The 21,615-nt window shown below is 32.1% G+C and overlaps 1 long non-coding RNA gene across 1 annotated transcript; it reads left to right on the forward strand.

Annotated features, from left to right (window-relative positions):
- The first annotated feature begins 19,954 nt into the window (after nt 1–19,954).
- On the forward strand, nt 19,955–20,806 carry LOC149898366 (uncharacterized). The gene is made up of 2 exons (XR_016458093.1): nt 19,955–20,114; nt 20,260–20,806. It is a non-coding gene; the product is annotated as an uncharacterized LOC149898366 (long non-coding RNA).
- The last annotated feature ends 809 nt before the right edge of the window (nt 20,807–21,615 follow it).

Below are 21,615 nucleotides of genomic sequence, written 5' to 3' on the forward strand. Positions count from 1 at the left end.
TGCAATAGTATCTCATAAAGGATTTCATATAGTTTTAATAAAACATATTCTTCAATTATTAGCTGGTATATCTTTCGAATATTTCATCAAAATCACTTCAATAGCTAAGCTATACATATTTTTCATTGTAACGTTTTCCTCTTTGTCGATCTTTTTCAATAAAACCCATACTTATAAGCTAATATTTTAACAAATACTATTATACATTGGAAGATAAAATCCCCAATATTCCCTCCTTATTTATTCATAGCAATGGGAAGAAATCTCCCTAATAACATCTTAATGCCCTAGGGACGTCTAAGAACAATAACGCACTTAAGAATACTGAATTATTGATAAAACAATGCGCTTTTACGTCCATTTGGATAGATTTACTAAAATAATATTTATTGCATGATACTATTTTTATTCTATACAATTTTTATTCATTTAAACTCTTTATTGTGCTGCCAAAATACAAACAATACTAACACAACTTATTATTAAAGAAAAAAGATTATAAAAAAAAAACAGCATCTCTTCCATGCAACCAACTGATAAAAAGATATAAAAAATGTTGTGTGGTTTTATGAAACCACGCTAAAAGTGAAACTGTTTGAACGGTTCCGAACACTGCTTTGTGTAGCGCATGTCGCGTGACGGTCGGCTGCCGAGTAGGTATACCTACTCGGCATCCGCGATACACGCGACATGCGCTACACAGACCAAAAAGTTTGAGACGATGTAATAAAAGTTTCACTTTAATAAACTAGAAAAAGAAGGTATGAATACCTTACCTAATATGAATTACCTACCCCAAATATGATTAACTCTGTATTACAAGCTCTACGAGAAACGATTGTAAAAGCTTGAGTGTATCAAAGTTCAAATCGCTCATTGATCGAAAAATTGGCTAACAACGCGTTATGGTCACAGCACACATTGTAGAGACGACAAATATTTTTTTATCATAAGCTATATGTAGCTTTTCAGTTCTATCTCTGATCATCATCATCATCTCTCTATCACCTAACAATTTCAGTATGTGTTAGTTATGCAGACAGACAACAATGTAGATGTTCGTCAGAATTTGCAGCAAATTTCACATTAAAACCCTTAATTGGACCCTTAATTGGCTTCTTGATTGTGATGTGTATAGGCAAGCAGGGGCAATTTAGAGAACAACTGAAATTGCTCCGACTGCCGACCAACCGAGATTCTACCAATATTGCCCCTGCGGCAGATACGTGAGTAGCCGGCCTAAGATGAACTTAAAACTTAGCGCTAGTTTAATTAAATATCATTCTAGTAGTTGAAGACGCCGCGTTATTCCCAGACGGTTGGTACAAAAACCGATAATCAAAGTATGTGTATCGATAAAGTATCGGTTTCGTGCTCGCCTCACCGATTCACAACACCTGGTTCCGATTGAATATCGTGTTACTGAAACCAATCTAAAAGTATAAACAAATGCCGTGTTTCACACAAAATAACAATTTCTATTGTATGAATAGCGGATAATTGAATTGTTCATATGTTTTGATTGTGCTTGTTAAAAAGGTGCCTATCCAAAATGTTTTAGGTACACGTGTATTGTAGTTGTAATTGAATTTTGTAGTGAAATTACTTTAGGCGCGTTGAGAGTAAAATTTCAACGCGTCAGGGCAATACCACAGCAATACCGTCTCGTCATGGAGTAAGGCGACGATCGTGGTATCTTTGAATCTTGCCAAAGTTTAAACACGTGTGCTCGGTAGGTACCTACACACGTTCTTTTTTAGAAAGGCTAAGCTAAAAATGTGTCTGTACAATGTGAAAATCTGACAAGAAAGTATATGTTTGTATGTTTATCCACTAGTTTAAAAGAAAAGGTGTATTGTCAGAATGTTATCCATTTAAATTAATAAACAACCCGTCTTCGCTTAGACAGGTGCATTTTACATCTTTTCTGCGGGTATAGCTAAGAAGGCAATCTAAAAAAAGAGCGTGTGTGCCGAGCACACGTGTCAGAAGTGAAACTTATTTGTCAAGATTCAAAGATAACAAAATCGTCGCCTTACTCAATGACGTGACGGTATTGTAATATTACTCCCAACGCGCAAGAAGTTTCACTTAAAAATGCTTTTAAATTTTAAGAGAAGTCTGTCTATAAAATACTAGCTGTGCTCCGTGGTTTTACCCGCATTGCCCCGCTCCTGTTCATCTTAGCGAGATGATATTATATAGCCTGTAATAGCCTTCCTAGATATGAATAATATGAATATAATAGAATGAGCTATCTAACACCGAGAGAATTTTTCAGATCAGACCTGTAGCTCCCGAGATTAGCGCGTTCAAACAAACAAACTCTTCAGTTTTATATAGGTAGTATCTATAAATATTCTAACGTTAGAAATCAATTTCCCATCAATATTAAACATGATACCAACATTGAAACTCTAGCAGTGAATAATACAGCAATAAACGCAAAGTGACCGATCAAATGGTTGGATCGCGCTCAAAAGCAAAGTGTAAATAATTTTAAATGAGCAGATTCACCGCGATGCTATCTCGATGTACGTAATGTATGTATGTTTTAATTTATTTGCTAGATTGTGCGGTATTTATTGTTTGATTTTGTTTGTAATTTCTTTGTTGAAGAGGTTGAAAATGAGGAATTCATTATTATTGTTGGCAAAAGGAAGTTCTTGGAGGTAGCCTTGCGATAGCCATTCTTAATCTGTTGTTTTTTTGTTTAATCTCCACATTTTGATATAATTATACGTATTGTATTGTAATTTTTAATACTTTATTTTTTACCCGACGCTCCCAAAACGAAAGGAAATTGTCATAGCGTTGTAGCATGTTTATATTTTTACTATTTATTATAACGAAGTGACATTTCAAATATCTTTAATTATTGTAAATAAGTCTATTAGTCTTTAATTCAAATTAATCTATTACAGCATAGCCCTGGTAGCAGTTAGCACTTTAGTATTAAAAATATGATTTTAGCTTACTAACTTAGGTATAGTATAACAAACGCAACAACAAACTTAAAGTAAATTTCTACTTCTAAGTTTCTAACCATTCAACGGTCGCTCATATAAATATTAACAACCAAAACGCCCTAAAATTAACCCGCCAAAGGACGAAACAAATTTCCATGAACAATTAGAATATAAATGAAACAAAGTTTAACCCTTAACCGCTGTGATCAACTTGACAGATGGCCACTTGCTGATAAGATCATGCCGTAAACTTTACGACACCTAGCCCTACTAATCGTGATGTCACACCGTCGCGTCGTGTAGCATGCTTCGAATTATTTTTAACTAGCTGTGCCCCGCGGTTTTACCGGCATTGCTCCGCTCCTGTTGGTCTTAGCGTGATGTTGTATAGCCTATTACCTTCCTCAATAAATGAGCTATCTAACACCGAATGAATTTTTCAAATTCGACCAGTAGTTTGTGAGATTAGCGCGTTCAAACAAACATAATCTTCAGCTTTATAATATTTATAAAGCTGAAAAGTATGTTTCTTGTGTTTTATAAATATTATAAACCGCGCTTATTATTGTAAGTCCTGTTGGTCTTACCATCACGCTAAGACCAACAGGAGCGGAGCCACGCGGGTGAAACCGCGGAGCGCAGCTAGTATCCTATAAGATGATTCCCATAGTATATTTTAATTAGGTAAACGCACATAGACTCTTCATTTTTCTAGGTCTACTAGTCGTGTAAAATAGTCATATAAATATCTAATTTATTCCTTTGTATATTTACAAGAATATTTGAAATATCCCAATTATGAGTAATTTAAAAAAATACAGAACTGTTACTCTGTATAAAACAACTTTAAAACCAAAACGCAAAAGGGTTAAAAAGTAACAACTTTGTTCACATAGCGGTACTAATTGTCCATTAGTTAATTAAAAACAATGTCAGCACAATCAAAAGTATGAATATTTATTAGACAAATTGCTACGGTTATATTTCCTTATCTATTCACATGGCTGGGCCTTTCATTTTATATTACCTGAGTAGTTTTGAAGATAATCTATGAAAATTGATTGTATTTGATACGTAAATTACTCGTAAGTTTTAACTTTTATGAGATAATTAATTAAAAATAGAGCGTGTGTCACGATGTCAGGAGTGAAACTTCCTTGGCAAGATTCAAAGATACCAAAGAACCTTTTTTGAAGATTCACTTTAAAAAAGGTTTTTTTTTATTAAATTATGATGTGGCGTTCGATTAATTGAATAATAAGAAATCCATGAAGAAATCAAATCTTTTTCACGTCTTTATAAAAATGTATTTACTTAAAAAATAAAGACGTCTTATTTAAATACATTTTTAAATGGAGCACATCAAATTAAATTTAAGGTGAAAAGAGTAATTAAAATTAAATCTTAAAATACGAATTAGTTTATAAGTTAACCCATTAATAAATACCGCCAAATTGTACATTTATTTTAAGTTACATAATATCGTTCTGTAAATTTTGTTTTGCATTGTACAATAAAGTGTTTTCTATTTCTATTTCTAAATAATGCAAATAATTCAAAACAATAGATTATATATTTAAACTAGGTAAGCAATAATAAAATTTTACTCAAAAAAGTGTTAAATAAAAACCATGACCTTTTGACCTGTGTGAAAAATTACTCCTGTGTTACTATCATTAAATAAATTATAAAATTAGGCGATTAAATTGTGGCAATGTTAATTAAACGAAGTGGCCATTAATAACAAATAATTAATATAACTAGTGTTGAGGGAGTTGTAAGTAATATTTTTGTATTAAAAGATTATAACATAATAGTTTAATGATCCAATTTGCGTTTAAAGTACCTTTTATATGACCATATTTTTTTTAATGTTCCAATTGTAGTTACTTACAGTTTTATTTCGTAATTGAAATTTAAAATTACAGTGATTTCAGCCTACGTACAATGTACATTGTACATAATATAGAAGTTTTGTACAGAAATACTGTAGAAGATATTTCCTATTTAACCAAGACTTTACATTCCAATACATCTAAACTAATATTATAAAGAGGAAAAGTTTGTAATTATGTATGTATGTATGGTTTTCACGCATAAACTACTGGACCGATTTTGATTAAATTTGGCACAGACCAATTTGGACCCTGAGAAAGAACATAGGCTACCTTTTATTGCGAAATTAGTACCACGGGCGAAACCGAGCCGGACAGCTAGTCTTGAATAAAAAGAATTAAAGACTCTTGTATTTATAATTTCTGTAATACAGATACTCGGTTACTGCTAAAACCAATGCGATTATGAAGTGAAACTTTTTTAGGCACGTTGAGAGTTAAATTTCAAGGGCGTGGCAATACCGTCACGTCATGAACTAAGGCGACGATTTATTTTTATTTGGTACTTGATGGTTTTACTGATCGTAAGCGATCACCGCCCATGAACATTTCCAGAGGTATGGCATCTTAAACGTCGACAACGAATCTCCTCTGTAAATGAATATCACCGCCCATATTCGCTTACGACCATTCGCTCCACAAGACCATTAGCCCATTCTGATATTTTAAAAAATGTGAGGAAAGGACACGGACCTCCGACTCCCTCAGTACGGTACGGACTTCGATACGGAAGATAGAGCCACGCTACTATTTCACGCCGATCGTGTGTGGGGGGTTTTGTACCTTCCCCTGTATACTCATATACCACAGGACAGTTCTTTGGCATATTATGATAATATATTATGATATTACAATATGTTATTTGTAAAATTGTAAATCTGACATGATTAAAGAGAGCAACTATGGAGTTTCTTGCCGATTCTTCTCCGTAGATACTGCTTTCCGAATCGGTGGTAAATGTTAAAAATATGTACATAATGACGTTTCAAAAGTGCTTCTAGAAGAAGTCTAATTGAATAAATAAATGTTTGAGTTTGAGTTTGAGTTTACTGGCCCGATTCATGCCATAGCGGGATCGACTACGTTCTATTTAAAGTGAATTCGAAGATTGATTTTAAATTAATCTTCCTGTGTATAAGATTCGCTCTATCTGTATAATATATCTGTTTTAATGCAACTGCATTAAAACAGATATAAACTGTTATCTCTTAGTATAAATAATTTTAAATGTACTATCATTTATGCACCTAAAATTGTACCTACACATAGTTTTAAGCAAAAATATTTGTCAATTTGTGTATCAATTACTAGTAAACCTTTTAATAAATAAATAAATAATCAAATAAATGTTTCGTGAGTGAAATTAGCTCATTATCCATACAATATAGGAACCGAAGCAAAACATAGATTCGTTCAATAAAATCATCATCTCACATCTATATACCGCTCTATATCCATTTTTTATTATTCCCTGTAAGTATGTAGTTTCTGATATTAAAGTTTGTTATTTTTTTTTTTTATTGGTAATAGGGAAGCGCTTGACCACAATCTCGCCTGATGTTAAGCTGAGATGTGGTCTAAGATGGAACGCGCTTCCCTAGAAGGTACCTGTTCACTCTTCGCTTGAAGACCCCCATATTGTACTCATCGGGGAACACAGATTCAGGAAGCATGTTCCAGTGAACCGCGGTTAATTAATTACTTACAATTTATACCTATTTAATTCATCTTTAGTCATAGAGAATGTAATGTTATGAACATAGAGACTAACTTGTGTTGTTACCGACGGTAATTACCTATTCTTATAATAACTCTACCATCCTCTCCAACCTAAATATTTTAATAGTTTTAGATTAAATATTTTAACGAGCAACTGCATATGTTGATATTTAAAATATTTTAATAAGCTTAAAAAAATATGAGAAGTAATTTACTTGTTGACAATTGCAAATTGCTAAAATTTTTAACAAAGATTATTACATAATATATTCTTTTTGGTTGTATTTCTCACCTCGGACAAGAAAGCCATTTATATACTATCTGTGGTTTTTAACAGCTGTTGTTCTTTTTTAAATGTTTATTTAATTATTCTGGATTTATAATCTAAACGTTAGTTAGGTAGCCTTAAGTTTTTAAATAGAACGTCGTTCTGCATCTGACTCTATAAATATTTATTTTTGTCTTGCTATAATAAATATCAGCTATTCTTTATTCATAAAAGTTATACGGTAACTTTCTAGTGGCTTCATTGCTGAATATATTTGCATGATATTTTAATATTAAAGAATGCATTTGATTCGGTTTGAACCAATTATAAATAGGCTCTATCAGAGAATTATTTCCAGTTTTAAATCCGGATAACACCGGTTTAATTCACACATATTTACCGTTGATAACATCCGTTGCGAATAACACGTAGATAACTTAATTTTATTATCACTATAACATATTTATTGAAACTAATTTGGAACAAATCGGTGTAACATCTTAAGTCAAGTTTTATCAAAATACCAAGGCATAACTTTTTACCACCGTTCGTAGCGCTCAAGATTGTTCCGTCACATTAATAATTTCTCTTAATAAATAATTATTTACGTACCAAACAAACATAAATTCCTATGTTATCACACACACAACACCACGCTCACAGTCCGTTCCCGACACGCGTGTAGACACACGAATTTTGCTATGAAAACTGCCATCCACCCTTACAATTTAGGGCGGCACTATTCAAAGATCCCACCCCTTGAGAATCAACAAACCGACCCCTATCGCTGTCCTTTTCATACAAAAATACCCTAGCCACACAAATATTAACCCTAAGTTATTTTACATAAGGGTTTTTATGTAAAAAAAGGTGTCCATCGATTTTCAGCGTTGTAGGGTAACACAATTATAGGGATGTTACTTAGTACAGTTATAAGTACGGCAGAGATTTGAGGTGAAAAATTGTAAGTGCTTTTAGCATGATACCAGTTTATTAGCCGACGATCTAGTGCGGTTGGAGTTTATAGTTAAATGACCTGTTTTAACATTGTGCACGGAATGGCAAAGTTTGCTCAATGAGGAGTAACTTTAATGTGACATTGTTTTATATGGATTTAATTAGTGTTATTATATTTTAGCGTATCCTCTTAGGCTTAAATAGGCTTCACTTGTATTATTGGTACCTACTAATATAATTTTTAAGGGGGTTACATAAAAAAATTGTATACCAACATTATCAGTGACGCATTTATATGTTTCAGGTGCTTTTCTTAAGTCATCGATTATCTACATTTTATGAAGCTTATTGTTTGGTTAGTTAATTATGTTATTACTGCATTATTATTTGAAAATGACTTAAACAAATCTTAGAATGAACGCTGGATAATGTTTATAGATAGTTAAGTGAAGAAGGAGGCTAGGAAAGTCTTCAGATTGCTCTACCGTGCTCTACATTCAACGCAGGACCCTGTGCTGGAGAAAAACTAATGTTTTTGGAATACTTCATATTAAACACACGATCATATTAAAATGTCACGTAAACTGTCAAATACGGGCAATTAGAATATGTTTTTTAAAATGGTAGTTTTATACATTATTCGACGAATAAGTTTTATCCAAGCATTGAAAAATCGGCCCTAAAAAAATGTTTGAGTTTGAGTTTATACTTATGAAAGAAAGAAAGAAAAATATTTATTTGACAAGATATTTAGATATGCTATGTCTAAATTTTCTGTCTATGGTCTTCTACAAGCTACAACAATAACACCATAATATGCTTGACGCCGTAAATGTAGAGCGTTCGATTTATCTTCAGGATTTGAGTTTTTATACATCATCACTACATAGTACATATAAAACAAAGCTTTCTCTGTCCCTATGTCCCTTTGTATGCTTAAATCTTTGAAACTACGCAACGGATTTTGATGCGGTTTTTTTTAATAGATAGAGTGATTCAAGAGGAAGGTTTTAGTTAGCTAGTAAGTAATATAGAAGAAAGGACCAACAATTCAAGATGGAGAGGGTAGAGATAGTAATGTTCTATGACATTGATTGAATCTTAATCTTCTATGAAACTAACACGACTATATTATGTAAATTATCAGCATAACAAATTATATCAAAATCGGTCCAGACGTTTTTGCCTCTTTGAAGAATTCCTATTACCATGGATCGAGCGATTTCTATTATTGTCTAGAAAGGAAGACAAACAAAAACAGATGTAGGTATTTACTATTTATATTACTTACACGGTTACACCTCAACGGTTAATTTATTGTTAGGTATTAATTTATTCAATTAAACGATAAATATAAGCAAGACACATTCCCGAATGTGTTCCTGTAAGATCATTAATAAAAGTTTTTAGAAACAACAACAACAGTTTTGTACTTTATTATTCTATATTTTTTTCTATATACTTACTCTACATCAACATATTTTGAAATCATTACATCGACCAACGCTTAGTTTTTATGTCCACAACTTTCCTTTTTGATACAATATGCTACACAAGCTGTGCCCCGCGGTTTTTGGTCCTGTTGGTTTTAGCGTGATGATATATAAGCCTGCCTCGATAAATGGGCTATCTAACACTAAAAAAAATTTCAAAGCGGACCAGTAGTTCCTGAGATTAGCGCGTTCAAACAAACTCAGCTTTATAATATTAGTATATAGATAGATTCGATTTAAATTGCCTAATTAACGAGGAAAACACAACGAAATTGATAATCATTTATCTTCATTAAAATGTTCGTTTCAATACATTAGGTATATTATAATTTACCCGTCACATCTCTTATATATACCTAAAAATGAATCGCACGGCTGAACCGATTTCGATACTTCTTTTTTTATTATATTCCTTGAAGTACGAGGATGGTTCTTATGTAGAGAAAACGTAAACATGTACCACGGGCGAAGCCGGGACGGACCGCTAGTTACAAATAAAATTAAGTTCAAATATATTATATTATGTCTTAATAAGTCCTGTGTTTTTATTTGCCCATGCGCCCAAATATCTACTAGCTGTTTCACCCGCATTGCTCCGCTCTTATTGATCTTAGCGTGATTATAATATATAGCCTTATAACCTTCCTCGATAAATGGGCTATCTAACACCGAAAGAATTTTTCAAATCGGACCAGTAGTTCCTGAGATTAGCGCGTTCAAACAAACAAACTCTTCATCTTTATAATATCTATTAGTATATATTAAAACCTAGTATAGTTTTATATTATCTGTGATTAAAACTGAAAGTAGAAAGCATTAAAGTGATCATCATTTTGTCGAGTATTTGAATAGGTAATTTACGGAAATTCCTTACCCAATTCTGTGAAGCAATACTTACGTACCAACTTACTACCTATATGCTTACACTATTAAATACTAGATATACCTATTTTACCAGTTTTATCCTAATCCAAATGAAAGAAAGAAAGAAAGAAAGATAATTGAAAGAAAGAAAGATCATTTATTTGACTCCACAATAATAACAAACACAATTATTACAAAGTCATAAAATAATACAATAAGTCAGAAAATATATTTTCTGCTGATCTTGACTAATAAGTGGTGTAGAAGAACAGCTAGTAAGTAAATAGATAATATTCATCCCTTTTAGTTTAGCTAGTACTAGCTTCCGCCCGCGGCTTCGCCCGCGTGGTGTTTTGATAAAATAGCCTATGTTCTTTCTCAGGGTCTGTGCCAAATTTCATCAAAATCGGTTGAGAGGTTTTAGCGGGAAAGCGTAACAGACAGACAGACAGAGTACCTTTCGCATTTATAATATTAGTAGGGATGGTAAGTAAGTACCTAGTTGGACTTCAATAGGCATCCTTAAAGGCTAAACTTTAACTGCAAATTAAAAAGTCCGTTCGTTCTTAAAAAAGCTCATTTATCAGTCGCCAGAAACATGCCGCATTTAAGAACCCATTGAAAGAAAAATTCGATGAGCTAATTGAATTAATTAGACCGATTCGTGTTGTCAGAAATAACCGCGCCAAACAAAACGGATAACGGAAGCACGTCTTAATTTCACCCTTAACCATTTCTCCACCCTTTACGCCTGCGGCAACGACCAGTACTGTGAGTCTGTGAACAAATACCATAGATAGTAATAAAATAATTCGCTCAACATTACGCGCCACCATAGACTATAAAACGCGCGCTCAAAAGGAACGCAGCAATGTATCGTGGTTTTACGTTATCTGTGGTTTTCGTTAAAAGGCGGCCAAATTAGACTAGTAGCCTCAGGTCTTTTCCGAGTGTCTGTGTACTTTCTAACGACTAATTTGGCATTATTGCCGTTGTAGATGGGGGAGTGTGTCTTTATTGAATTTTTATTTTTTCGAATTTTATGAGTTTGTATTTTTTAAATAACTGATATTTTGACGCAAGATTTTTTGTATGATGTTATACCTATTACCTAAGCTTCTTTACTTTGTAAAATGAAATTAAATCAAATTTCAATATTTGTGTGTTGTTCTTTTATTTTTATCCTAATCTATTCGTAGGTACTTGAAAAAATTATACTATTATTATAAACAAAATGTACTGTTTCATATTATTATCATTTATTATAATCGTTTGTGTATCTTTTTAAATACGTAAAATATACGCGAAAGTATGGATGTTTCTTACCATTTCTCGCGAAAACCATTGAACGAATTTTGATGATACTTTTCAGTGATGTAGCCTATATCAGACCAACACATATCTGTTTAATAAAAATGAATCGCCAATTTTTTGGCTACGCGCAAAACTCGAGAACGGCTGAACCGATTTTGTTAATACTGTTTTTAATATTCCTTGAAGTTCGAGAATGGTTCTTATGGAGAGAAAACGTAAACATGTACCACGGGCGGAGCCGGGGCGGATCGCTAGTAAGGTATAGAAATACTTGCCTCGTCCCAATGCTTGTCCCGAAACCGCGTGCTACAAGCTGCTAGTATGAAGATGTGATGCTAGAAATTTAAATACTGTCGTAAGATTGTATCTTGGAATATACTAGTTAAGTGAATAAATAAAAATGTGTACGCGTACACACACGTAATCACACACGTAAGAAGTGAAACTTATTTTTCAAAAAATAACAGAAATACGTCGAATCACGCGCGGTATGGCGCGTAACGGAAAAATGTCACGCGTAACGAAAAAATGTTACATTAAATTTTTTTCCAACCCCGATAAAGAAGCTGTTTCACTTCAATAAAATATAAAATGAGTTGGTCCCCTTTTTGCTAAAGGTCTGCCACACTTTTGTCTTTTTCTGTGTTTTTTGTATTCCTTATTCTTTTTATTATATCTGTTGTTGGATTTTGGCGAAATAAATTATTCTTTCTTTCTTTCTTAATAATTGTATTGAATATGCAACTATTTTAAATAAAATAGGTGTCTAATATTTTATTAAACTGCCATCTAGAGTCGAGTAGCGACATTAAAATTTTAATCGATGAACGCCATCTAGTATGCATTTTCATAACTATTAGTATTCACTTGAAATACAAATAAATAACTTTTAAAATATTATGGTTCACAATAATAATTTAATATAAAAAATACAGTTCTTTAAACGATTATTAACAATTATTTAAATATGATTCCCACGAACAATGGGGTGAAATAACAAAATTCTGTATTCAGATTTTGTTATTTCACATTCTGTACACAGATGGCGCTGTTGCACATGCAGTGTCGTAAAAATGTACAAGATGAAAATTTTTAATTGGCCCTGATAGCAGAGTTTTTAACACGATGCAGTAGTTTAATCATTACATACTAAAACAAAAATCTCTCCTAATAATTGTAATATTAATACAAAGCTTCATATTCCTGGCAGGTCGAGTCATTTGTAAGCCTCCAGAAGACCAACCAGTTAAGGGTGCTATAACAGATTTTTAACAAAAACCGCTATTTTACGGTACAATTTTAACTCAAAGCACTTACACGTGAGAACAAAGTAATATCTTAATTTAAAGAGAATATATTCAGTTCTACGATCATCTAATAAAAATTGTACGACGTCATACAAAATTGTCGCTGAAATACGATTTTCCCAGCACAATGATGGCATAAAATGCAAAAAAATGGGGTCTAAACCGGTACACTTTTAAGAAAATTAAAAGCCTAATCTATCTTCTTACCTATAAATTATTGAGGGATATATAGTCCTTTATAGATTGTGATAATTTTTTTGTATCTAAATCAAAATTTTATTTCAATTATAAGCTAAATTAAAAATACTTGTCGATTTCTTCATACATTTTGCTCTCGCGGGTCGTCAGACCGCGCTCAGAAGCGCTCTTGGAAGGACGGGTGTATCGCTCCTCGTCCCAAAAATAAAAACGAATTAGAAAAAGATTATTGTGCGTATACTGTCGTTTTCGTGATTTGAAATATTTGATACTTTATAAGTGTAAACTGTATAAGTTTCATATTCCAATTATTTGTAATTTAAAATTATGTTTTAAAAATTATGTTGACTGAGATCCTCTTTTTTTATGGGTTGTTGAACGGATTGGTGGGGTAAAGCAATTTGACAAAACTTAAATCCAAAATGGCGCCGACGAAAATTTGCCATCTTTTCGTCATGGGTGTCATTTTCATGGTTTTTGGGCACAGAACAGTAAAGTAGATAGAAGTGTGATGTGGGCGTGGCCCACGTGTCACTTGTAAGGTAAGATCACCTAACTTGCTCTCAGTTGTGCGCAGAAAAATATTCGAGTCGGTTGTCAGCTGTCAAACCTTTTTTCCGTATTTATTCATTAATTAGGACGTGTTGTTCGGTATTAGAGTGCAAAAATGATAGCAGACGAAATAATATCAGCAATGGAGGCATTTCATACCATCGGTTAGTCTTATTTTTATTTATTTTACATATAATATTTTATGTTATATCTTCGCTTGTAATTTGTCAAAATTGTATACAAATATCTAGTCAAGATGAACCTTAATCCGTAAGAAATTAGTACTATTATAGATTGAACAGCAAACAAGAATTTCTGGAATATTATTGCAATAAACAAATGAATGTCGCTTTAGTGATGCTTGTGGCGCATATCGACAGTATCGATACTTTAGAAAAGACAAACATTATAAATATTAAATTTTATTTTATTTTTCCTTAGCTTTCATTTGTCCAATTTATTTACAGATTTCCCAAAGAGGCTAATTTAAAAGAGAAATGGATAAATGCAACGTGACGAGTTAACTGAATGCCGAACAGCACTAAGCAGTCTAACAAAGGCCACCGATACAGCAAACCTACGGTAGTTCCAAGATTTAAAATAATGCATATTTTCTGTTTGTATTTTGTAAATATAGATTAATACTATTCTATTCCGTTTTTTATTTAATAATAATAATATAAAAAGACGTACTTAGTAGTAATAAACATACTCCAAAATGTGACACATTATACTATACTCGTATAATAGAAAGAAAAAAAAATACACAAAAAATATTTATTTGTGAATTATCGATATCTCGATATCGATAACAAGGCTGACATCCCTCAGGGCATAGCATCAGATAAATATCAAGTTAATGTCATTAATGTTGAGTGACACAAATTTCAACCTTATCTCTATGTGTTGAGGTTCAAAGTTATATCTATTGAAAACTAACGCCCTCTGTTGTTGAGTAGCTGAATGTTTTTCGAATTTGGAATTTCTGTGCAATGAGAAACAAAACAGCTAATATACCTAGAGATGTTATACTAAAATAAACCGTAACATGGTGCGTTAGGGTACATATTGAAATGCTGAATTTATAACCTAAGTCAGTTTTTACTCAAATTAAGCAGTCCAATCAAAGGCATAGTTTACTTGTAGTGTACTGTATAACTATCGGTTTAAATGTGTGGGTTTGGCGACACTGGTTTTCATACTAATTAGACATTACAGCACTTCTATATGTTTTTACTGTTCTGTGTTTTTGGGGTAGCTATTAACCAATATGCGGTCAAAATTAAAATCCAAGATGGCGCCGACGAAAATTTTACATCTTTTCGTCATGGGTGTCATTTTCATGGTTTTTGGGGTAGCTATTAACCAATATGAGGTCAAAAATAAAATCCAAGATGGCGCCGACGAAAATTTGCCATCTTTTCGTCATGGGTGTCATTTTCATGGTTTTTGGGGTAGCTATTAACCAATATGAGGTCAAAAATAAAATCCAAGATGGCGTCGACGAAAATTTTACATCTTTTCATCATGGGTGTCATTTTCATGGTTTTTGGGGTAGCTATTAACTAATATGAGGTCAAAACTAAAATCCAAGATGGCGCCGACGAAAATTTGCCATCTTTTCGTCATGGGTGTCATTTTCATGGTTTTTGGGGTAGCTATTAACCAATATGAGGTCAAAAATAAAATCCAAGATGGCGCCGACGAAAATTTTACATCTTTCCGTGATGGGTGTCATTTTCATGGTTTTTGGGGTGGATATTACGCAATATGAGGTCAGAACTAAAATCCAAGATGGCGCCGGTGAAAATTTGACATCTTTTCGTCATGGGTGTCATTTTCATGGTTTTTGGGGTAGCTATTAACTAATATGAGGTCAAGACTAAAATCCAAGATGGCGCCGACGAAAATTTTACATCTTTTCGTCATGGGTGTCATTTTCATGGTTTTTGGGGTAGCTATTAACCAATATGAGGTCAAAAATAAAATCCAAGATGGCGCCGACGAAAATTTGACTTTTTTCGTGATGGGTGTCATTTTCATGGTTTTTGGGGTAGCTATTAACCAATATGAGGTCAAAAATAAAATCCAAGATGGCGCCGACGAAAATTTTACATCTTTTCGTCATGGGTGTCATTTTCATGGTTTTTGGGGTAGCTATTAACCAATATGAGGTCAAAAATAAAATCCAAGATGGCGCCGACGAAAATCTTTGTTATTTTATTTTAGTTTACTTCTTTATTATTAAGAAAATTACACCTATGACGAAAAGATGTCAAATTTTCGTCGGCGCCATCTTGGATTTTGGTTTTAACCTCATATTGGTTAATAGCTACCCCAAAAACCATGAAAATGACACCCATCACGAAAAAAGTCAAATTTTCGTCGGCACCATCTTGGATTTTATTTTTGACCTCATATTGGTTAATAGCTACCCCAAAAACCATGAAAATGACACCCATGATCGATATCGTCGCCTAGTACCCACAACACAAGCCTTAATTGAGCTTACTGTGGGACTATACTCGGATTTTTAATTAGATAAAGTAAACTGACGTTTTCTGTGTTGTCAGTTTTTGATGAAATAAAAATAGCGTTGTCACAAAGTGAATGATTGAAAATCGGGAATGAATGAAATTGAATCGATCGTCTAGTGAATATTTAGTTTTTAACAATATAACATCAAATAAACACAACAATGACAACAAACACAACGTAATTAGTTACAATTAACGAAAAAATTACAAAAACAATAACGTAAACAGCGTAACAATAAAAATAAAAAAATGAGTATAATTACACTCTACTAGTAACTTATATCTTATGTAGCTTTATATATTATAATTAGAAATAATGTTATTTTATAGTTTGAAATGATGAACTATTCACAGTCATTGTTCATTCATCTGATTGAATGAGAACTGAATTCCTCACTATTACTTTAAATGTGGCAACATTATTTTACAAAGTGACATTAGCTGCTGTCAGTTTACTTTATCTAATTAAAAATCCGAGTATAGGTCGATTTGTGTAATAATGTCATATAATATTTATTTATTTATTTATTTTAATCTTCCACACAGCATGCTGTTAATTTTTTTTAGGATATGAAATCCTCTGTTTTTTTCTATGACATAAAAAAATTTTTGCCTAGCAACTTCATCAACGGGTCTTTCCGATTCAGAAATCTTCTTTTCTATATTTTGAATAATCTTCAAATTTTCTTTGAGTGAAGTTGAAGAATTCTCGAGCGCCATTATCTGCCAGAATGCTTAGAAAACTCATAGCGCTGATAAAAATATGGATACATTTTATTGATATTTTGTGGAATATGGATTTACGTTTAAAATATGGAAAAATATGGAAAATAAAACCTGAATTTTCACGATCTAAATAACATATTTACTGTGGACACGATGATTAATTACGAAAACAATGTCAAATAAATATATGTAAATACATATTAATCCGGGCCCTAGACTAATGTGTTATGTGACGAATACCTATAATTTATTTCATTCCGACTATTTTTCGGAATAACATACATTTACTAAAAATTGTATACAATGCCGGATTAATACAGTGCCGGTAACATCATATGTATGATAATAATTCTACATTTAAAAAGCTTTGATATTGTATACAATTCATAGATTATTATTCAATGAAATAATGTTGTAAAATAGTCACACTTTTTTAAGTTGTTTGAATATACTAACATATTTATTAGGATCGTACCTACTAATAAAAGTAACAAAATGAATTTTTAAAGTTCCTAGTAATCTTCTGGAATCAATTTCAATAAAAATACATAATATCAAAAATTAAAAATAATATCAAGTATGAAGATCACAATGAAGATGGTCTATAAAATGGAATGCGCTATGTTTACGTGAGCGTGATATTGCCGCGAACAAAGTTACGTCGTTAGATACCTAAATTTGAGTAACGCAGATTTGTGACAGCGTCCTTAATACCAAAATCTACAAACATCCTTCATTTTGTATTATATGCAGAAAAATTTAAATATACGACAATATTAATATACTATTCGTAATCGGTCGAATAGTTTCAGAACTTATTTGATACAAAACAAATAATATTGCCTATTTAAAATATTTGATAAAAATTATCATGGCCTACTTACCTTTAGACACAGAATACTTAATACATAGTAGCTAACGCTACTTTAGATCATTATAAATTAATAGCTGCGCTTCGCGGTTTCACCCGCTCCTGTTGGTCATAGCGTAATGATACATAGCCAAAGTACCTTGCAATGTGCCTTCCTCGATCAATGAGCTATCTAACACCGAAACAATTTTTCAAATCGGACCAGTAGTTCTTGAGATTAGCGCGTTCTAACAAACAAACTCTTCAGCTTTATAATATTAGTACAGATAAGTATAGATTAAGTATATGAAATAAATAGAAAGGTACATAAATAAAACAAAACAAATTGTTCAAAATACTTTATTCTCAACAACATTACGTATAAAACATTCTCACTGCGTCTATGTTAATTACAATGTACTAAAACCTATTAAATCATAAAATTGGACTTTCAAATGTACACGAGTACTTCTATGCGTAAATACATTCTTTTATTTACACTTAATTCGTTCATATTCAATTCCTATAACTTCATAACTAACTTATAATAAGGTGATTATATCAAGCGGCAATTGACTTTTCAATATTTTCCGTCTTCTAAGATTTTTTTTGTATAATTTTTCAAACGAAACTTTTTATTGATGCGGTATTTTTAATCGCTTTGAAAGAAACGGCAAATAAAAGGTAAAAACATTAGTCGATAGTTCTTTACATTTACAACTACTGCAAATTGTTTCGTTTAAACAAATCTTAACATAACTATACAATAAAGAAAATATACACTTTTAGCTAGAGAGTATTCATAAGCTTAACATAATTCTAGAACAGCCAAAACATAATTTTTTAATATTTTTTTTTTACATTTTATCCTACGAAGCTCGTTTTCAGTGGCAATATCAATATGCAAAAAATCTTATAAATGACAGTTTTTTTTACCAAAAGAGGGCGCTATAATAAATTTTTAATTTGTGCGTATCGAAGGAAATATTTGAAAATGGAAGATGAAAAAAAGCTGCCAGAATTACATTTATAATCTGTCAGAATTAAATGCTAGAACCCGCGCCAATTAAGAACAAATTTAAAAGGCTTCGTTTATGCTATCTCAAATAGATAGCATGCTGTCTCATTCGTACATATTAAAAAAAAAAACATTTTTTATTCTCGCTTTAATTTTGTTCTCATCGGCACAGGTTATAAATGTAACTAAAATGATACACTAAACGAAATAATAAATATGATCACAACGAAAAAAAATCGTTCGTAGCATTGACTAGGTTATAGTTACCTAAAACAGACCTAAGTGCTTAAAATAAAACTTCTGTAACATCATTTCAAATGATATAATAAGTAAAAAGGTGTAGATTATAATTAGCCACAATTTACTTCAGTTCTCTTTTTCACGATAGTTAATCATGCCATCTCTCTTTGACATCTAATCGTGTGTGCGTTAGTGTGCCGTGTGAAGATCGAATGTTGTGTTTGTAACCTATCTACACATTTTTACTCACGGCCTTACTAATAAAAAGTTAAACAATGGATAAATTTCTACCATTTTCTACCATAGCTGTGTCCTGCTCTTGCTCACATGAAACGTCAATCATAAAAACAAGACAGGTTATTGCAATAACTAATCCATTGCAAAGCGAATGGGTAACATTTTATTAATAAGACCGTTATAATATTATTGATTTTAGGGCTAAAGGTTTGCACATAAGTGCTTATTTGATTATGTGTCTTTATGGTCAAAAAAGCAAAACCTTTTTTACTATATTAGATCATCATAATATGATACTATTACCGAATCTCAAAGAAAATCTTGATTGAAATTAAAATCAATGTTTTTCCCATTGAGGTATTATTACTACGCATGGAGAGGACACCACGAACAAAATCTGTGCGACACGCGCGGCGCGGGCCGGCTAGTGAGTCATGCACTTTGTAGATATTCTGCCTCTTATTACTTATAAATTAAAACCAATCACTGTAACAAAAAAAAATGGTTTGAGACGATTGGCTCTAACTCGTGTTACAAATAGTGTAGTAGCGACGTCCTCTCTAGTACGTAGTAATAATACCTAAATGTGTTTTTCCCTAACTTTATAACTATCGTGGTACCGTGATAAGCTTCTTTCAAATGTCATGATATCCCATTGTATTCAGAGCATCACTATTATATATAATATAGTGTTTTATCAAATTTTAATTGTTAATATAAAAAAAGCTGATTTAATCAAATCTATTTAAATTCATATTCATCAAAGTAGCGTTCTGAGGCGTGCAGTTCATATGAAGTGAAACTTTCTTAACCCTTAATTCACTACCTGAGTCCATTGGACTCACATCGAACTTTCAAACTATTATAATTTTTTCCCCTAGTGACTTATTTCCTCCACCGTCTCAGTACCTTCTTGCAGTGACACGGGCACCGAGGTAGCGAGAGGACGTGCGCCTGCGCTGCGTAATTGGTAAGTTATTACGTCAAGTGAGTCCCATGGACTCATACTAGTGAATTAAGTAATATTTTATTTATTTGTTACGATTCTTAAATGTTGCTTATTTGTCGTATTAATGATATAAAAATATGTATTTTAATTTTTGTTGTTGTTGTAGGTTTGTAAAATGTAATTTGATGACACGTCTGCACAGTACACGTTTGCCACGACAACTTCGCTGCTCGATTTCATATATCATGAACAGAGACATTCCTGAAGATGCGAGCCACTCTGAAACCGAAGACAAGTTACCTAGTACAGAAAGAGAGTATTGTTATCTATGTAATTACAAAAAGAGAACAAAGACTGCATATATTTTATGCACTAGATGTCTGTTTGAGTTGCTCAAAAAAGGTATGCCGTCGTTGCCTGTAATCGGTGGAATTACCCCATGCACGTTTCTTTTCTTTGTATAGAAGCGTACATTTTTGTTGTTTATTTTCGGTTTTGTATCCCTTTAGAAGTCTTATTAAATTAAAAAGAGTTATTAGTTAAAAATATTTGATATTATTGTAGAGCTTTGAAAATAACTCTGTTTTTTAAGACTGTTAGAATAAGTTTTTTTATTTTTAAGAGTATTTCAGAAGTTTATCCAGTTTTGTTATTTTTTTGTAGTGCCTTAATAAACATTTAAAAATAATAATAAAGAAAATTAATAAAAAAAAGAGTTTTATTTGAAAAAACCACGCTAAGAAAATATATGAGTCCAGTGGACTCATGGAAGCTGTTTATGTTAGCAAATTTCACGTGGTGAATTGAGGGTTAAGAGTAAAATTTCAAGGTCGCGTCATGGTAATACCGTCACGTCATGGATGCGGCGACGATTTTGGTATTTTAGAATCTTACCAAAGAAGTTTCACTTCTGACACGTGTGCTCGGCACACGCTTTTTTTAATTTGTATGACACTACTTGACATGTGAATGACTCATGACGTCACTATTTGAAAACCTATCAAGCAGAATTGTGCAAATAAATATTGCCTTGTAGCTTGCAATGTTTCGTGTCACTTTTTTTTTTAGAAAAATATTTTTATATGTATTTTTTTAGATTGTCTAAATCTGAATGATTTGATTCAAGTAATTTACGATTTATATATAGAGAAACGAATAAATTTTAAAATCTCATTAATGAAAGCTCTAAAATTTTGACACATATGCTTATAATTATTTATCCACATCAAATTAAAAATCGTACCACATATTGTTTACCATAGTTTTCAAGTTATTAAACTTTTTTTTTAATTAAATTTAGATTTTTTACAACATTCAACGTTATAATTTACTTTTCACATCTTATATACATAGAGAAAAAGTTTAAATTCATCAATCTCAATTTATATTGTTTCCTATACAGTGTGTCCGGACATGACAAACCGATATTTGAAGGGCTATTCTCAAGGTATTTTTATCGACAATTCAACCCCTCTACAGTCCCCTACCTCACCCCCCTCAAAATGGTTTTCGAATTTTTTAA

Source organism: Colias eurytheme, chromosome 23 (genome assembly GCF_061535395.1).
Source record: "Colias eurytheme isolate Ceu_HAF_F1 chromosome 23, ilColEury1 Martin Lab GWU primary, whole genome shotgun sequence".
NCBI classification, from domain to species: domain Eukaryota; kingdom Metazoa; phylum Arthropoda; class Insecta; order Lepidoptera; family Pieridae; genus Colias; species Colias eurytheme.